Here is a 16,262-nt window from a genome sequence, read left to right as displayed (position 1 = left end):
CCTGTGTTCTGGGCTGGGTTCTGTGGGCTCAGAGGGGGACAGGACAGGCTGCCCAGGCCCCCACAGAGAAAACTCACCTGTAATGCTCAGGGCACCGGGCGCTCCAGAACGTACCCCCAGCCTGCATGGGGTGGTTCTGAATTGGGCCACCTTGAAGGCCATTGTGTCAGGCTGGCCTCAGGAAGAGGAGAACACGCTGCCAACTGCCCCCAAATACACACTGTTATCACCTTGTTCCTTTAGCTATGAGGATGTAGTCCCAGTCTAATACGTTCTTAGAAGGAAGGAGGGCAAGAATGGCTGGAAAAAGAGGAGAAGCCTAGTAGGGGGCCCTGGCTGGGGACACTGCCTAGGGAAAAATGGGTCAGAGCTGTAGGCCGTGGGAGTCCGGGGGGGCCTGTGAGCCTCTTAGCCCAGTTCTGGCCCATGTGACTTGGGCCAGGCAGTGGAGCCAGGGGCTATGTTGGGTCATCGGGTCACAGCTGCTTGGTGCAGCCTGACTTCATTGACCAAGGATGACTAAAGGCCTGTGGAGGGTGGGAGTGGGCTTGTGTTGGGACTTCTGGGTCCTAGAGGGAACAGAACCACTGGGTCTAGCCTTGGGAGGGAGCCCAGAGGGTAGTGCCCCACCCAGGTCACCCCACACGGCTAGGTGGGCTGAGGGCCCACATACCACACTGCCCATGGCCTGGCCCTGTTCCTGGGGCCCCTTCTTCCACACAAAGGACCTAGCACCAAGGCAGAAATGACTTACACAGCTGTGGGTTAATTTTTAAAACAGGAGCCCCAGTCTCAAGGCCAAAGGAGGCAGGTGAGAAAGGCATGTTTCAGGTAAGAGCTTCCTGATGCCTCAGTGGAGCTTGTTCACCCAGGAGCATGCCTGTCTTGCTCCAAGGCTGGACCCAGCTAAATGCCACCCTGCTTAAAATGACACTGAGTTAGAACCTCTTCTGCCGGTGGGACTGGGGCAGGAGGGGTGGGGCACGGGGGCTTGGCCGGGGAGCACTTAACCTTGCCTCCTTTTTAAAATGTCAGCCAAGCAGGTTTTCATGAAGTTGTGGACCTGGTTACCGGTGCCAAGGTGCCTGGCATCCGTGCAGCCTAGGAGGGGGCCAGGAAGGAAGTGCACCCCTTGGGCGTCCTGTGTCTAGGTCTGGGGCTTAGGTGGGATGGTGCAGGGCAGGCACCTCATGCTCTGTGCGGTGACCTGTGGGTGCCACACCATCTTTGTGCCCGCTCCACCCAGGGACTCCAGGAGCCCAAGGCTGGGAAGATGGGAGAGAGCAGGAAGGGCCAGCTTTCACACTTGGCCTCAGCTGAGCAGGGTCTTGAGGGCCAGTGGGGCTGGACATGTGGGTGGTGTGGGGGAAGGGCATTCTAGGCAGAGGAAACAGCAGGGCCAGAGGCTTGGAAGTGCCTGTCCTGCCCAGGGTCTTAAGAGTTGCTGAAGTGGAGGCTGTGCTTGGGGGTATTCGTCAGGCAGGAAGGCTGAAAAGGGGTCCTCTTTTTGAAGATCCTGGTATAACTGAGGAAATGGTCTATCCAAGGGCAGTGGGAGCCATGGAAGGGGCAGTGGGAGCCATGGAAGGGGCAGTGGAGCCTGATTTCATTTTAGAAATATTTTTTTGGCTGCCAAGTGGAGAGGACTTCAGAGGCAGGAGCCCAGGGCCAGGAGGCAGGAAATCAGGGAGCCAAGGAGGGGCCTGCTTGGGGATGATGGGAGTGAACAGGTGGGGAGAGGGACTGTGTTACAGAGCTAATTGTGTCCCCCCAGAATATATGTACACCTGTGGATGTGATCCCATTTGGGAGTGGGTTTTTTGTTATGTTAATAAAGCCGTATCAGTGTTGGGTGTATCTTAAGCCAATCACTTTTGAGAATTTAAACATCATAGTAGGCACTGAAGCAAGGACAAAGGAGGGGGCTGGGGTGGGAGTGGGGGCGGGGAATAGATGTCACATGACGCCTGAAGAGGAACAGAAACTGAAGGAGACCACTCGCACCCCTGCCAGCCCACAGAGCGGGCCTTCCGCAAGAGCCAGCGCCTTGAATTTGGATTTCCAGCCTCCTAAACTGTGGGAAAATAAATTTGTTTGTCAAAGCCATCCACTTGTGGTGGTTTTTTTTTTAATACAAATTTATTTACTTTATTGTTGAGAGTATACACAGCAAAACAACAATTCAGCAGTTTCTACATGTTCAATTTAGTGACACCTGTTGCATTCTTCAAGTTGTGTAACCATTCACACCCTCCGTTTCTGAGTTGTTCCTCCCATTAACATTAATTCACTGCCCCTAAGGTTGCTATGTAATCTTTTAAGTTGCTGTTGTCAGTTTGATTCCGTGTAGATCTTAAAAGAGCATAATGCTCAAGGCAGACTTTTTTGTTCTTTTTTTTTTTTAACTAGTTAAGGTAAACTATTGTTTAGTTTTAAGATTGCAGGGGATACTTTTGGTTTAAAGTTTAAAGATTATCTCAGGGCAATAGATTCAGGGGTTCATCCAACCTTCATGGCTCCAGGAAGTCTGAAGTCCGTGAGAATTTGAAATTCTCTTCTGCACTTTACCCCCTTTTTATCAGGATTCTTCTATGGGATCTTTGATCAAAATGTTCAGTACTGGTAGCCGGGCACCATCCAGTTAGGGTCTCATGGCAAAGGACACAGTTGTTCATGGAGGCAATTAGCCACACACTCCGTATCCTCCTCCTGTTCCTGACCCTTCTTCCTCTCTTTCCAGGTGAATAGAGACCAATTGCTCTGCCTTGGAGGGCAACTTGCAAGCTTTTAAGACCCCAGGCCCTACGCATCTGAACTAGGAAGTAGAACAGAGGCACTAAACATGTCATTAAGCCAATTAACTGAGATGTCCCATGAAACCATGACCTGAACCGCTAAACCAAATCCTATGAGGTTTTTGGTCGTATATAATCAGCCTCAGCAGCAACTCTTTTTGTTGTTGTTGTAAATAGATTTATCACAACTTTTGCCAATTCAGCTCTTTGTGGGTGTGTAACTTACTGACAGCACTTAGAGTAATTGGCTGTGCAGCCGTATCTATGATGTGGTATTTCCATCCACTCCGCCCTACCTCCCGCCCTGGTAACCACTAATAAATTTTGGTCTGTGTACATTTGTCTCTTTGTGTAATGTGGTCATACAGTATTTGTCCTTTTGTGATTGACTTATTTCACTCAGCATAATGTCTTCAAACTCCATCATACATTGTAGCATGCATCAAGACTTCACTTCTCCTACTGGCTGGGTAGTATTCTATTGTATGTATGTACCACGTTTTATTTATCCATCCATCTGTTGATGGGCAGGCATTAGGTTGTTTCCACCTTTTGGGTATTGAGGTTAGTGCTGCAGTGAACATTGGCGTACAGGTCTCTGTTTGAGTCTCTGCTTTCAAGTCTTTGGGGGATATACCTAGGACTGGAATGGCTGGGTCATATGGTAGTTCTGGTGATGCAGTGGTTAAAGCACTGGGCTGCTAACTGAAAGGTCGGTGGTTCTAACCCACCAGCCACCCTGTGGGAGAAAGATGTGGCAGGCAGAGAAAGATGACAGCCTTGGAAACTGCGGAGGCAGTTCTACCCTGTCATACAGGGTCGCCGTGAGTGGGAATTGACTTGATGGCAACAGGTGTGGTAGTTCTATTTTTAGTCTTTTTAGGAACTGCCACACTGTTTTCCACAATGGCTGTGCCATTTTGTATTCTCACCAGCAATAGGTGTGGGTTCCAGTTTCCCCACATCCTCGCCAACACTTGTTGTTTTCTCTGTTTTTCTTTGCTTCCTTTCTTTTTTTTTTTTTTTAATGTTAGCCATCTGAATGGGAGTGAAATGGTGTCTCATTGTGGTTTTGATTTGCATCTCTCTGATGGCTAATGACATTGAGCATCTTTTCGTGTGTTTGGTGGCTATTTGAATATCCTCTTTGGTGAAATGCCTATTCATGTCCTTTGCCCCTGTTATGACTGGGTTATTTGTCTTTTTGTTGATAAGTTGTCAAAGTTTTATATATATTTTGGTTATTAGGTTCTTACTGGATATACGGTTTCCAAAGATACTCTCCCAGTCTGTAGCTTGTCTTTTCACTTTTTGGGTTGTCTTTTCATGAAAAAATGTTTTTAATTTTTATGAGGTCCCATTTATTTATTTTGTCTTTTGCTGTTTGTGCTTTTGTTATTATATTAGGTAATCCATTGTTAAAAGTTAGGCCTGACAGCATTGTCTCTGATTTTTCTTCTAAGAATTTTATGGTTTTAGTTTGCACATTTAGGTCCTTAATCCATTTTGAATTTGTTTTTGTGTATGGTGTACGGCATGGATCCTGTTTCATTTTTCTGCATGTGTAAGTCCAATTTTCCCAGCACCATTTATTGAAGAGATTCTTCTTTCCCCATTGAATGGACTTAGCACCCTTGTCAAAAATCAGTTGACTATAGATATGTGGGTTTATTTCTGGACTCTCAACTCTATTCCATTGGTCCATATGTCTATTGTTATACCAGTACCAGGCTGTTTTGATTACTGTAGCTGTATAGTATGTTTTAAAATCAGGAAGTGTGAGTCCTCCTACTTTTTTCTTCTCTTTAAACGTTTTTTTCCTGTATCTTTGCCCCCATGTGGTTTATTATATATATGAATATATAGGCAGTGCAATAAACGTGTATACATATGTCTACAGATACACCTGAATATGCACACCCATAAATGCATATATGCCTTCCTATTTTTTTATACATATATGAGTTGGAATTGACGGCAATAGGTTTGGTTATACACATATATACATACTGTCTACCTAAATAACCACACACTTTTTTTTTTTTGGTTATTATTGTCGTTGCAAAATTGCAGGCTATATAGCATTTACCAAAATTGTCCCTTATTCTTGCATTCTTCTTAGCATCTTCATTTACCTTGGGCAAGTTGTGCAGACTTCACCCATATTGGGTATTGCCTTTCCCATCACCAAAAATAAGTGTCTACTATCACATTCCCATCCCTGGTAACCATCAAAGAACTATGAGTTCTGTATATATACCTATTTTTGACTTTTATAAACAGTGAGACCATACAATATTTGTGATTGACCTATTTCACTTAGCATAATGCCCTCCAGATTGATCCATGTTGTTTTATAGACTCATTATTATTTTTTTATTGTGTTTTAAGTGAAAGTTTACAAATCAAGTCAGTCTCTTATACAAAAACTTATACACACCTTGCTATGTACTCCTAGCTGCTCTCCCCCTAATGAGACAGCACACTCTTCCTCTTCACCCTGTATTCACCGTGTCCATTCAACCAGCTCCTGTCCCCCTTTGCCTTCTCATTTCACCTCCAGACAGGAGCTGCCCACATAGTCTCATGTATCTACGTGAGCCAAGAAGCTCACTCCTCACCAGTATCATCTTCTGTCTTATAAAAAAAAAAAAAAAGATAGCCCAGTCCAATCCCTGTTTGAAGAGTTGGTTTTGGGAATGGTTTCAGTCTTGGGCTAACAGAGGGTCCAAGGACCATGACCTTCAGGGTCCCTCTAGTCTCAGACCATTAAGCCTGGTCTTTTTACGAGAATTTGAGGTCTGCATCCCACTGTTCTCCTGCCCCAACAGGGATTCTATGTTATGTTCCAAGGAGCGGCTCATGGATTCAAACTGCTGACCTTTTGGTTAGCAGCTGAGCTCTTAACCAGTGCACCACCAGGGCAGTGATGGAGGTGGTGGACTTTATTGTTATTGTGCTTTAAGTGAAAGTTTACAAATTAAGTCAGTCTCTCATACAATAATTTGTATACACCTTGCTATGTACTCCTAGTGGCTCTTCCCCTAATGAGACAGCACACTCCTTTCCACCCTGTATTCCCCATGTCCATTCAGCCAGCTTCTGTCCCTCTCTGCCTTTTCATCTCCCCTCCAGACAGAAGTTGCCCACATAGTCTCATGCGTCCACTTGAGCCAAGAAGCTCACTCCTCACCAGTATCATTTTCTATCCCATGGTCTAGTCCAATCCCTGGTTGAAGAGTCGGGTTTGGGAATGGTTCCAGTCTTGGGCCAACAGAAGGTCTGAGGACCATGACCCCCAGGGTCCCTCTAGTCTCAGTCAGACCATTAATTCTGGTCTTTATGTGAGAATTTCAGGCCTGCATCCCACTGTTCTACTGTTCCATCAGGGATTCTCTGTTGTGGACTTTATTATTCATAAATTTGTTTTGTCTTGAATTTAAAATCTATAAAGTATCTGAGGTCTGAGCTTAGCCAGGTCCGAGCAGAGTCTTGTTTATTTTGCTTTGGTGAATTCTGTGATTTGATGCATAAACTCCTAGAGCTCCCTGCTCAGGCAGGGATCCCCTCTCTGTCCTCTCCAGGGACTCGTCCTTCTGTCCGCCTGTCTTCCTTCTGGGCGGCCTGGGCCCTGGGCAGCTGAAGCCTGGCTTCTTGGAGCTTGTCACCTCTGGACCTGCCAGTCCTGTGCTTCTCTTGTGCAGACCCCAGGCACCATCTCCCTCACAGAAACAACTCATTCACCCTGGAGGAGAAGCTGTTCCCACCAGAGTGTAGGCTACTGCTGGCCTGAGGTCACAGTGCTGGGGATTGTGGAAAAGCAGAGTATGGTCCTGTCCCCCTGTGACTCCTGTGTCAGCTGGATTGGGTCTCTGTCTCTTAGATGCTCAGATTGGGTAGAATCCTAGTCCACAGCAGGGTCGAGGGGCCCTAGCCCATGCAGGTTCGGGCACTTTGGCATGAGTGGGCACCATAGCTCGGTGGTCAAAAGCTGGAGTTTGGGTCCTGCACCCATAACTTAGCCAAGAGATCTTTGTTAGACTAACCTGGCTGATCTCAGTTTGCTCATCTGTAAAATGGGGATAATAAAGGTACCTCCTCCATAAGCTTGTTGTGAGGATTAAGTGGGATAACACTGAGTTAGCACATGGGCTGATGGAGGGCACCCCTTAGGCACAGGATGGGCTAGCTCTGGCCCTGCCAGCTTGACTCTTGCCAAGACCGTATCCTGGACCCTTAATTAGTCCTCACACTGGGCTTGCTTTCCAAGTCCTTCTCCCTCCTGCTTCCCACTCTGCTGGGGCTGCGGCCCTCTGGAAATGTGGTTCCCAGAGCTGCACTGAGGAGGATGATCCCATCCCACACCACTTATCTTGAATTGGGCTCCCAGGAGCTCCTGCTGAAGAGAGCATTCTGGATTGATTTAGGAGGTGGTGGGGGGTGGGGGTGGTGGTGAAGGGGGAGTGGAGAGGGCAAGACAGGGAAGGGCAGGAGCCAAACATGCATGTGATTTCAGGCAAAGTCCCAGTCTTGGCCAGATCCCAGAGAGGGAGATCTGGGTGCAAATTGTTCTCAGAGTAAGGGTCATCAGGGCTGGGTGAAAGATGTGACTTTCAGATACCTCTGGCTCTCTGGTAGGTGAGCCATGTAGCTCCAGCAGCCCTGGAGCAGACCCCTGCAAGGAGCTGTAGGGTCTGTCCCTAGGGAGGGGTACACGGAGACCAGAACAGAGTCAAGGGATCAAGCTGTGCCCCACTGACAACTGCATCAATGCTTTGAGCAGACGTACTGAAAGATAGGCCCATAAAATACCCAACTCTTCTCCATGCATCACACTGAGCTAGTTTTGCCTCATTTGGGTTGATTAAGGAGCTGGGGCTGGGGCTTTGCCCCTGTTAAATTCCTTCTTGTCATTTTGGCCTGGTCTGTTATCTCTGAATCCTGATTCTGTTGGCAATACCCCCTGGTTTTGTCATCTGAGCTAGTACTTTGTCAGTTTTCATACAAGCTGTCAGGCAGCATGGGGCCAGCATGGAGCCCCCAGGTCAGCCCTTGCCCCTAGGTCCCTACGATTCACTTGCTCATCACAGGCAGATTCACTGAAGGCTTTGCCGGGGTCTGAACTTTTAACATCAGTAGCAGCCTTCTTCCCCAAATCACAGTCCAGGGAACCTCCCCAACAAACAAGGAAGAAGGGTCAGGAGGCCTGACTTAAACCCTTGTCCTCAGCAAAGCTGATTCAGGGGATCACTGGGTCTCTAAGATTTTACCTACTGGGCTTAACAAGCTCTTCTAGACGTGCGAAATCAGCATCAAGCTATGATGAGCAGATGTTCCTTTCTTACCAGTTGTGTGTGTGTGTGTGTGTGTGTGTGTGTGTGCTTTAGGTGAAAGTTTACAAAGCAAATTAGTTTCTCATTCAAAATTTTATACACATTGTTTCATGGCATTAGTTGCAATCTCCCCCTTTCCCTTTCCACCCCGGGTTCCCTTCCCGCCTTCTCTTCTTTGCTTTGGGGCGGGTGTTGCCCATTCAATCTTGTATACTTGATTGATCTAAGAAGCACAATACTCACGTGTGTTGTTGTTTGTTTTATAGGCCTGCCTTATCTTTGGCTGAAAGATGAACTTCAAGAGTGGCTTCAATTCTGAGTTAGAAGGGTGTCGGGGAGCCATAGCCTTGGGGTGTCTTAGTCATCTAATGATGCTATAGAAGAAATACAAGTGAATGGCTTTACCAGAGAGAAATTTATTTTCTTACAGTCTAGTAGGCTAGAAGTCCAAATTCAGGGTGCCAGCTCCAGGGGAAGGCTTTCTGTCTCTGTTGGTTCTGGAACAATGTCCTTGTCATCAGTCTTCCCCTGTACTAGGAGCCTTTCCATACAGGAACCCTGGGTCCAAAGGATGTGCTCTGCTCTTGGCACTGCCTTCCTGGTGGTATGAAGTCCCCAGCTCTCTGTTCACTTCCTTTTCCTCTTATCTTTTGTAAGATAAAAGGTGATGTAGGCCACACCCCAGGGAAACTCCCTTTACATTGGATCAGGGATGTGACCTGAGCAAGGGTGTTACATCCCACCCGAATTCTCTTTAACCACAGGCAGAGATTGTGATTTATAACACATAGGAAATTCACAAAATGGAGCAAAACCACACAATACTAGGAATCACGGCTTAGCCAAATTGACACATATTTTTGAGGGACACAATTCAAGCCACGACACAGGGGTTCCTCCAGTCTCTGTCAGACCAGTAAATCTGCTCTTTTTTGTGAATTTAATAATTTGTTCTACATTTTTCTCCCACTCTGTCCAGGACCCTCTGTGGTAAGCCCAGTTAGAGTGGTCGGTAGCGGTAGCTGGGCACCATCTAGTTCTTCTGGTCTCAGGGTCATGTTGGCTGTGGTTCGTGTGATCCATTAGCCCTTTTGATTAATTGCTTTCTTGAGTCTTTAGTTTTTTTCACTCTCCTTTGCTCCAGACTAGAAGAAACTGATAGTTGTTTCTTGGATGGCCACTCCCAAGCTTTTGAGACTCCAGATGCTATTCACCAAAGTAGGATGTAAAACATTGCTTTTAAGAACTGTATTGTGCCGATTGGTGCAGACGTCCCCAAGCCTATGGTCCTTTGCCTTCAAGCCTGGGAACTTGATCCACTGAGGTGTTTAGTTTTGTCTGAGAGGTTTCCCTGACTGGGCCACTTGTGTGCTCTATTGTCTGTATTAATATATGTGGTGCACCTACAGTCATGTATTTAGGAATTTCCACAAACGAACCTGTATCTGCCAGTGGGTGTGCTCCCTTACTCCCTCCCCTTCCTACCAGTTTTGGAGGTTGGAAGTTGCCCCACTCTCCCCTTTGGCATCTCTCCTTTCATCCCTGTTCCTCGAAGTCTTTCCCAATGCATTCCGGAGATCATGTCCATGCTTCCTGGACAGTGAGCGTAAGGTGAGTTAAGCTCCTTCCCAGCCAGTCTCTTAACACCTCCCTCGTTTAGCTTGTCCCCAGGTTTGCTCAGCCTTCTGAGTGGGGACCCCCCTGATGGATTTGGAGAACACATAGGCTAGTTTGTGATTGCAGTTACATAGAGATAATAAACCAAAAGAAACATCTGAGGAAAGTCAACGTTGATTAAAAAACAAAATGCAAGTTGGATTGATCTGTAGAATTGGGAATGGATGGGTGGTGTCTGACTCTATTGCTCTGACCTGGGGCTCCAAGAGTTAAGGCCACCTTTACCGCCTGTAGAGGTTCCCTCCGTGCCTCCTGCCTCATCTCTCCGGTCCCACGGTGACTCAGTAAGGAGGCTGTGTGGGGCTGGACCCTGAGTCATTGAAATTGTTATCTTCAAATCCATCTTCCATAGGAGAGAATGTGGGGATTGTAGGAATATGGCAGTAGGCATCTGAGGCTCAGGGCAGGTAAGTGGTATGTCAGATTTTAAGGTATATGGCTTGTAGCCACTTGTTCCTCACCAAGACTGTCCTGGAACTTTTCATTTCTGAATACCTTTCCTGAGTAAAGACTGAGGATAAATGGGGTTTGATGGCTCTGCTCTCTCAGCCTCCTATGAACATGGCCCCAGAGGTGCAGGGCCTCAATGGGTGCCTAGAAGGGATGAGGGGGAAGTCTCTGCCAGGCCCATGCCACACCCTTTGGCTCTGTTTTGTCTTTCTCTCTCTCCATTTCTCTTTCATCTCAGCTTTTCTCTTCCTCTTCCTTCCTGTCTTATGTTCTCTTTGCCTCCCAGGAACCCTCTGTCCCATGGTCCTGACTCCTTCTACTTTAAGCCAACACCTTGCCTTGCCTTATCATTTCCTAGGGTTGCCATAACAAATCACCACAAATTTGGAGACTGTCTTAGGCTGGGTTCTCTAGAGAAGCAAGACCAGTAAAGCACATAAATATATATAGAGAGAGATTTATACCAAGGAAATTGCTCACACGGTTATAGGGGCTGGAATGTACCAAGTCTATGGGGGTAGAATAGAGGCTTCCCTGATTCACTTAGCTACAGGGACTGGGGAACCCAAGATCAGCAGGTCAGACAGCAGGGCTCTAGCTCATAGGCTGCAAAGATTGATGAATCCCAAGATTGGCAGGTAAGACAGCAGGTAAGCTGCTAACTCAAGCCCCAAGAACTGGAGGTCAGAAGAACAGAAGCCAGCTGCAGAATTCAGAGCAAGGAAAAGCCCATGAGTCTTGCCAGAAAATCAACTTATATATTTGATGCAGGGCACACCCCCAAGAAAACTCCTTTCAACTGATTGGCTACTCACAGCAGATCCCATCATGGAGGTGATCACATTATATCAAATCTCATCATGGAAGTGATCACATTATATCAAGTCTCATCATGGAAGTGATCACATCATCATACAACTGACAAACTACATTATAACTGCCAAACCACTGAAAGTAACGGCCCAACCAAGTTGACACATAACCTTAGATCACAGGGGCTTAAACAACAGAATTTTTTTTCCTCACACACTTCTGGAGGCCAGAAAAGTCCAAAATCAAAAGGTTAGCAGGGTTGGTTCCTTCTGGAGGTTCTGAGGCAGAAGCTGTTCCTAGCTTCTCTCCTAGATTCTGATGGCTGCAGGGGATCCTTGGTGTATCGCTGCATCACTCCAGTTTCTGCCTCTGTCTTCACACGGCCTTCTTCTTTCTGTGTCTCAAATCTCCCTGTCTTTCTCTTTGGGTTTAGGGGCCACCTTAAATCTAGGATGATCTCATCCTGAGATCCTTAATTACAACTGCAAAGACCCTTTTTCCCAATAAAATCACATTCATAGGCTCTGGATGGACAGATCTTTCGGGGGATATCATTCAGCTCACTATATACCTCTTGCTCCAAAGAGCAGTCTGTCCTCTCTCTCTTTGTGGTCTGTGATGCTTTCCCTTGGCCACAGGTGGGTCTGGGTCTCAGCATTCCTGATTTCACAGGTCTACCCTTCCTTGCCACCTGTCCTTTTCCTCCTTGGATGCAAACGAGAATGTTTGAGCTTGCCAGATACCTTCTAAGCATCTCCCTGGAGAAGGAGGCCTCTGTGGAGTATCCAGGATCTCATGGCTTTTGCCCAGAAAGAGAACTTGGTTGTCAGTGGCCCTGCTGGGTAAGTGGAGGGACTTTAGTCAGGCTGGAAGGACATCCCATCAGTCCTAACTTTTGGTGGTCCTTATTGGAGGCCTTGTGGGACATACTGGGTGAGTGATGCCCATCTGTCAGCTTTAGGCAGGTTATCTCTCATGTTTTTAGAATCTTCCTGATCGATCTGTAATCGGGTTGTCCTTGGGCTGGGCCTCAGTCTGGACATACTGCACTGTCCCAGCTCTGTGCCTCTTTCCTACGTGGGACTGGACAATTGTCTGAGAGCCAGGGCTGATGACTTAGCAGCAGACTCCTGTCTTTGGTGCCTAATAGACACATCTTCCTCACAGGCCTGCGTAGGGTCCAAGTCAGGAACCTTTATTTATTATTTTTGCAGATTACATGGCAATTCCCTTTGATATATGGCTGTAGCCATTTTTGAAATATCTTTTTTTTGTTTGTTTTTATAACTTGATTTTTGGTTAAAATATACACAGCAAAACCTGCTCCCATTCCACAGTGTCTAGACATAATGATCAGTGACATCGGTCACATTCTTCACATTGTGTCAGCATTTTTGTTATGTCTGTCATAATTGCTTCACTTCCATTTACTTCAACTCCCTGTCCCCCAATCATCTCATCTATGCTTTAAAATAGGTGTTGACTCTTTGGTCTTAATAGATAATTAAAAAAAGAAAAAATACCTCAATACTCAAGGTTGATAATCTTTACTCTTTTGGCTAAACTGTTACCTAGTTTATGTTTTTATTTTTTTATTGTACTTTAGATGAAGGTTTACAGAACAAACTAGCTTCTCATTATGCAGTTAGTACACATTTTGTTTCATGACATTGGTTACCAACTCCACGACATGTCAACACTCTCGCTTCTCGACTTTGGGTTCCCTATTACCAGCTTTCCTGTTCCCTCTTGCCTCCTAGTCTTTGCCCCAGGGCTGGTGTGCCCCTTTAGTCTCGTTTTATGGGCCTGACTAATCTTTGGCTGAAGGGTGAACCTTAGGAGAGACTTCATTACTGAGCTAAAATGATGTCTGGGGGCCATATTCTCAGGATTTCTTCTGTCTCTGTCAGGCCAGTAAGTCTGGTCTTTTTGGGGGAGTTAGAATTTTGTTCTACATTTTTTTCCAGCTCTGTCCGGGACCCTGTATTGTGATGCCTGTCAGGGCCGTCAGTGGTAGCCGGGCACCATCTAGTTGTACTGGACTGAGTCTGGTGGAGGCTGTGGTAGTTGTGGTCCATTAGTCCTTTGGACTAATCTTTCCCTTGTGTCTTTAGTTTTCTTCATTCTCCTTTGCTCTCAAAGGGGTGAGACCAGTGGAGTATCTTAGATGGCTGCTCACAGGCTTTTAAGACCCCAGATGCTACTCACTGAAGTAAAATGTAGAACATTTTCTTTATAAACTAAGGTATGCCAATTGAGATAGATGTTCCTTGAGACCATGGTCCCCACAGCCCTCAACTGTTACTTAGTTTAAAAATGACTTCAATGGATAGTTTCAATTCAAGGCTTGAAGAGCAACTCAGGGCCATAGTCTTGAGGACTCCTCCAGACTCAATATGTCTGGTAAATCTGGATTCTTTAAAAATTTTGAATTCTGTTGCACATTTTTCCTCCTTTTTATTAGGATTTCTCTACTATTTTTTTCTGATCAGAATGTTCCACAGTGGTAGCCAGGCACCATTCATTTCTTCTGGTCCCAAGATGGAAGGGCCAGTGGTTCATGTAGACAACTAGTCCTGTAGTCCAGTTCCTTCTCTGATTCTTGTTTCCTTCTTTTTCTTTTGTTCCAAATGAATAAAGATCAGTAGTTGTATCTTAGATGGCCACTTGTAAGCTCCTAAGACCCCAGACGCTACTCACCATACTGGGACATAGAAAATAAAATTTAAGAACTATATTATGCCAATTGACTGGATTGTTCCATGAGGACACAGCCCTAAGCCCCCAAACCAAGAGAACCAATCCCATGAGGTAATTGGTTAAGTCTAATTTTTATCGGCATCTATAGCCCCCCTTGTTATTATTGTTGTTATTGTTGCAAAACCTAGCATTTGCACATTCATCCCTTTTCCCTGTTTATTGACATCAGTTACATCAGTCATGCTGTACAAACTTCACATTTGTTGTCATTTTTCCTTTGTTTTTAGACTCTTTCTGATTGGTTTGTAATTGAGTTTTCAATTTTATTCCATTGGTCTGCGTGTCTATCATTAAACAAGTACCAGGCTGCTTTGATTATTGTAGCTGCATAACATGTTTTGAAGTCAGGAAATGTGAGGCCTCCTACTTTTTTGTTCTTCTTCAAAATTGCTTCGGCCATTCAGGGTCTCTCTCTCTCTCTCTTTTAGTGGTTTAAAACAACACAAATTTATTATCTTACATCTCTGGAAGTCGGAAGTCCGAAATGAGTCTCGCTAGGTGTCTTAGTTACCTAGAGCTGCTATAATAGAAATACCACAACTGGATTTTTTTTTTTAATAATATTTTGATGTGTTTAAGGTGAACGTTTACACAGCAAATAAGGTACCATTTAACAATTTCTGCAGAAATTATTCAGTGATTGGTTACATTTTTCATAATGTGTCATTATTTTCATTCATTCCATTCTAGTTGTACCATTTCCAGTACTCTAGTTTCCCTGCCCCTTTATCTTCCCATCTTTGCTTTAGAGTAATTTTTGACCATTTGGTTACATATATATGATTTTTTAAAGATTTTTTTATTGTGCTTTAAGTGAAGTTTACAAATCAAGTTAGTCTCTCATACAAAAATTTATATACACCTTGCTATATACTCCTAATTGCTCTCCCCCTGATGAGACAGCCCACTCCTTCCCTTCACTCTCTCTTTTCGTGTCCATTCTGCCAGCTTCTGACCCCCTCTACCCTCTCATCTCCTCTCCAGGTAGGAGATGCCAACACAGTCTCAAGTATCTACTTGGTGCAAGAAGCTCATTCTCCACCAGCATCTTTTTCTATCCCATTGTCCAATCCAATCCCTGTCTGAAGAGTTGGCTTTGGGAATGGCTTTCCTGCCTTGGGCTAACAGAAGGTCCGGGAGCCATGACCACTAGGATCCTTCTAGTCTCAGTCAGACCATTAAGTCTGGTCTTTTTACGAGAATTTGGGGTCTGCAACCCACTGCTCTCCTGCTCCCTCAGGGGTTCTCTGTTGTGTTCCCTGTCAGGGCAGTCATCGGTTGTAGCTAGGCATCATCTAGGTCTTCTGGTCTCAAGCTGATGTAGTCTCTGGTTTATGTGGCCCTTTCTGTCTCTTGGGCTCATAATTACCTTGTGTCCTTGGTGTTCTTCATTCTCCTTTGCTCCAGGTGGGCTGAGATCAATTGATGCATCTTAGATGGCTGCTTGCTAGCGTTTAAGACCCCAGACACCACTCTCCAAAGTGGGATGCAGAATGTTTTTTTTTAATAGATTTTATTATGCCAATTGACTTAGATGTCCCCCGAAACCATGGTCCCCAAACCCCGGTCCCCAAACCCCCGCCCCTGCTACACTGGCCTTCAAAGCATTCAGTTTATTCAGGAAACTTCTTTGCTTTTGGTTCAGTCCATTTGTGCTGGCCTCGTCTGTATTGTGTGTTGTCTTTCCCTTCACCTAAAGTAGATCTTATCTACTGTCTAATTAGTGAGTACCCCTCTCCCTACCTCCCTCTCTTCTCTCATAATCATCAAAGAATATTTTTTCTCTGTTTAAACTATTTCTCGAGTTCTTATAATAGTGGTCTTATACAATATTTGTCCTTTTGCAACTGACTAATTTCACTCAGCGTAATGCTTTCCAGATTCCTCCATGTTATGAAATGTTTCACAGAGCCTTTGCTGTTCTTTATCAATGTGTAATATTTAATTGTGTGAATATACTATAATTTATTTATCCATTCATCCGTTGATGAGGAACTTGGTTGCTTCCATCTTTTTGCTATTGTAAAGAGTGCTGCAATGAACATGTGTGTGCATATCTGCTCATGTAAAGGCTCTTATTTCTCTAGGATATATTCCAAGGAGTGGGATTGTGGGATCGTATGGTAGTTCTATTTCTAGCTTTTTAAAAAGTGCCAAATCAATTTCCAAAGTGGTTGTCCCATTTTACATTCCCACCAGCAGTGTATAAGTGTTCCAGTGCCTCTCCAACATTTATTATTTTATGTTTTTTGGATTAATTCCAGCCTTGTTGGAGTGAGGTGGAATCTCATTGTAGTTTTGATTTGCATCTCTCTAATGGCTAATGATCATGAGCATTTCCTCATGTATCTGTTAGCTACCTGAATGTCTTCTTTAGTGAACTGTCTGTTCATATCTTTTGCCCATTTTTTAATTGGGTTATTTGTCTTTTCAT

The sequence above is a fragment of the Loxodonta africana genome, chromosome 8 (genome assembly GCF_030014295.1).
Source record: "Loxodonta africana isolate mLoxAfr1 chromosome 8, mLoxAfr1.hap2, whole genome shotgun sequence".
NCBI classification, from domain to species: Eukaryota; Metazoa; Chordata; class Mammalia; order Proboscidea; family Elephantidae; genus Loxodonta; species Loxodonta africana.
Note: the sequence above shows the minus strand (reverse complement) of the source record.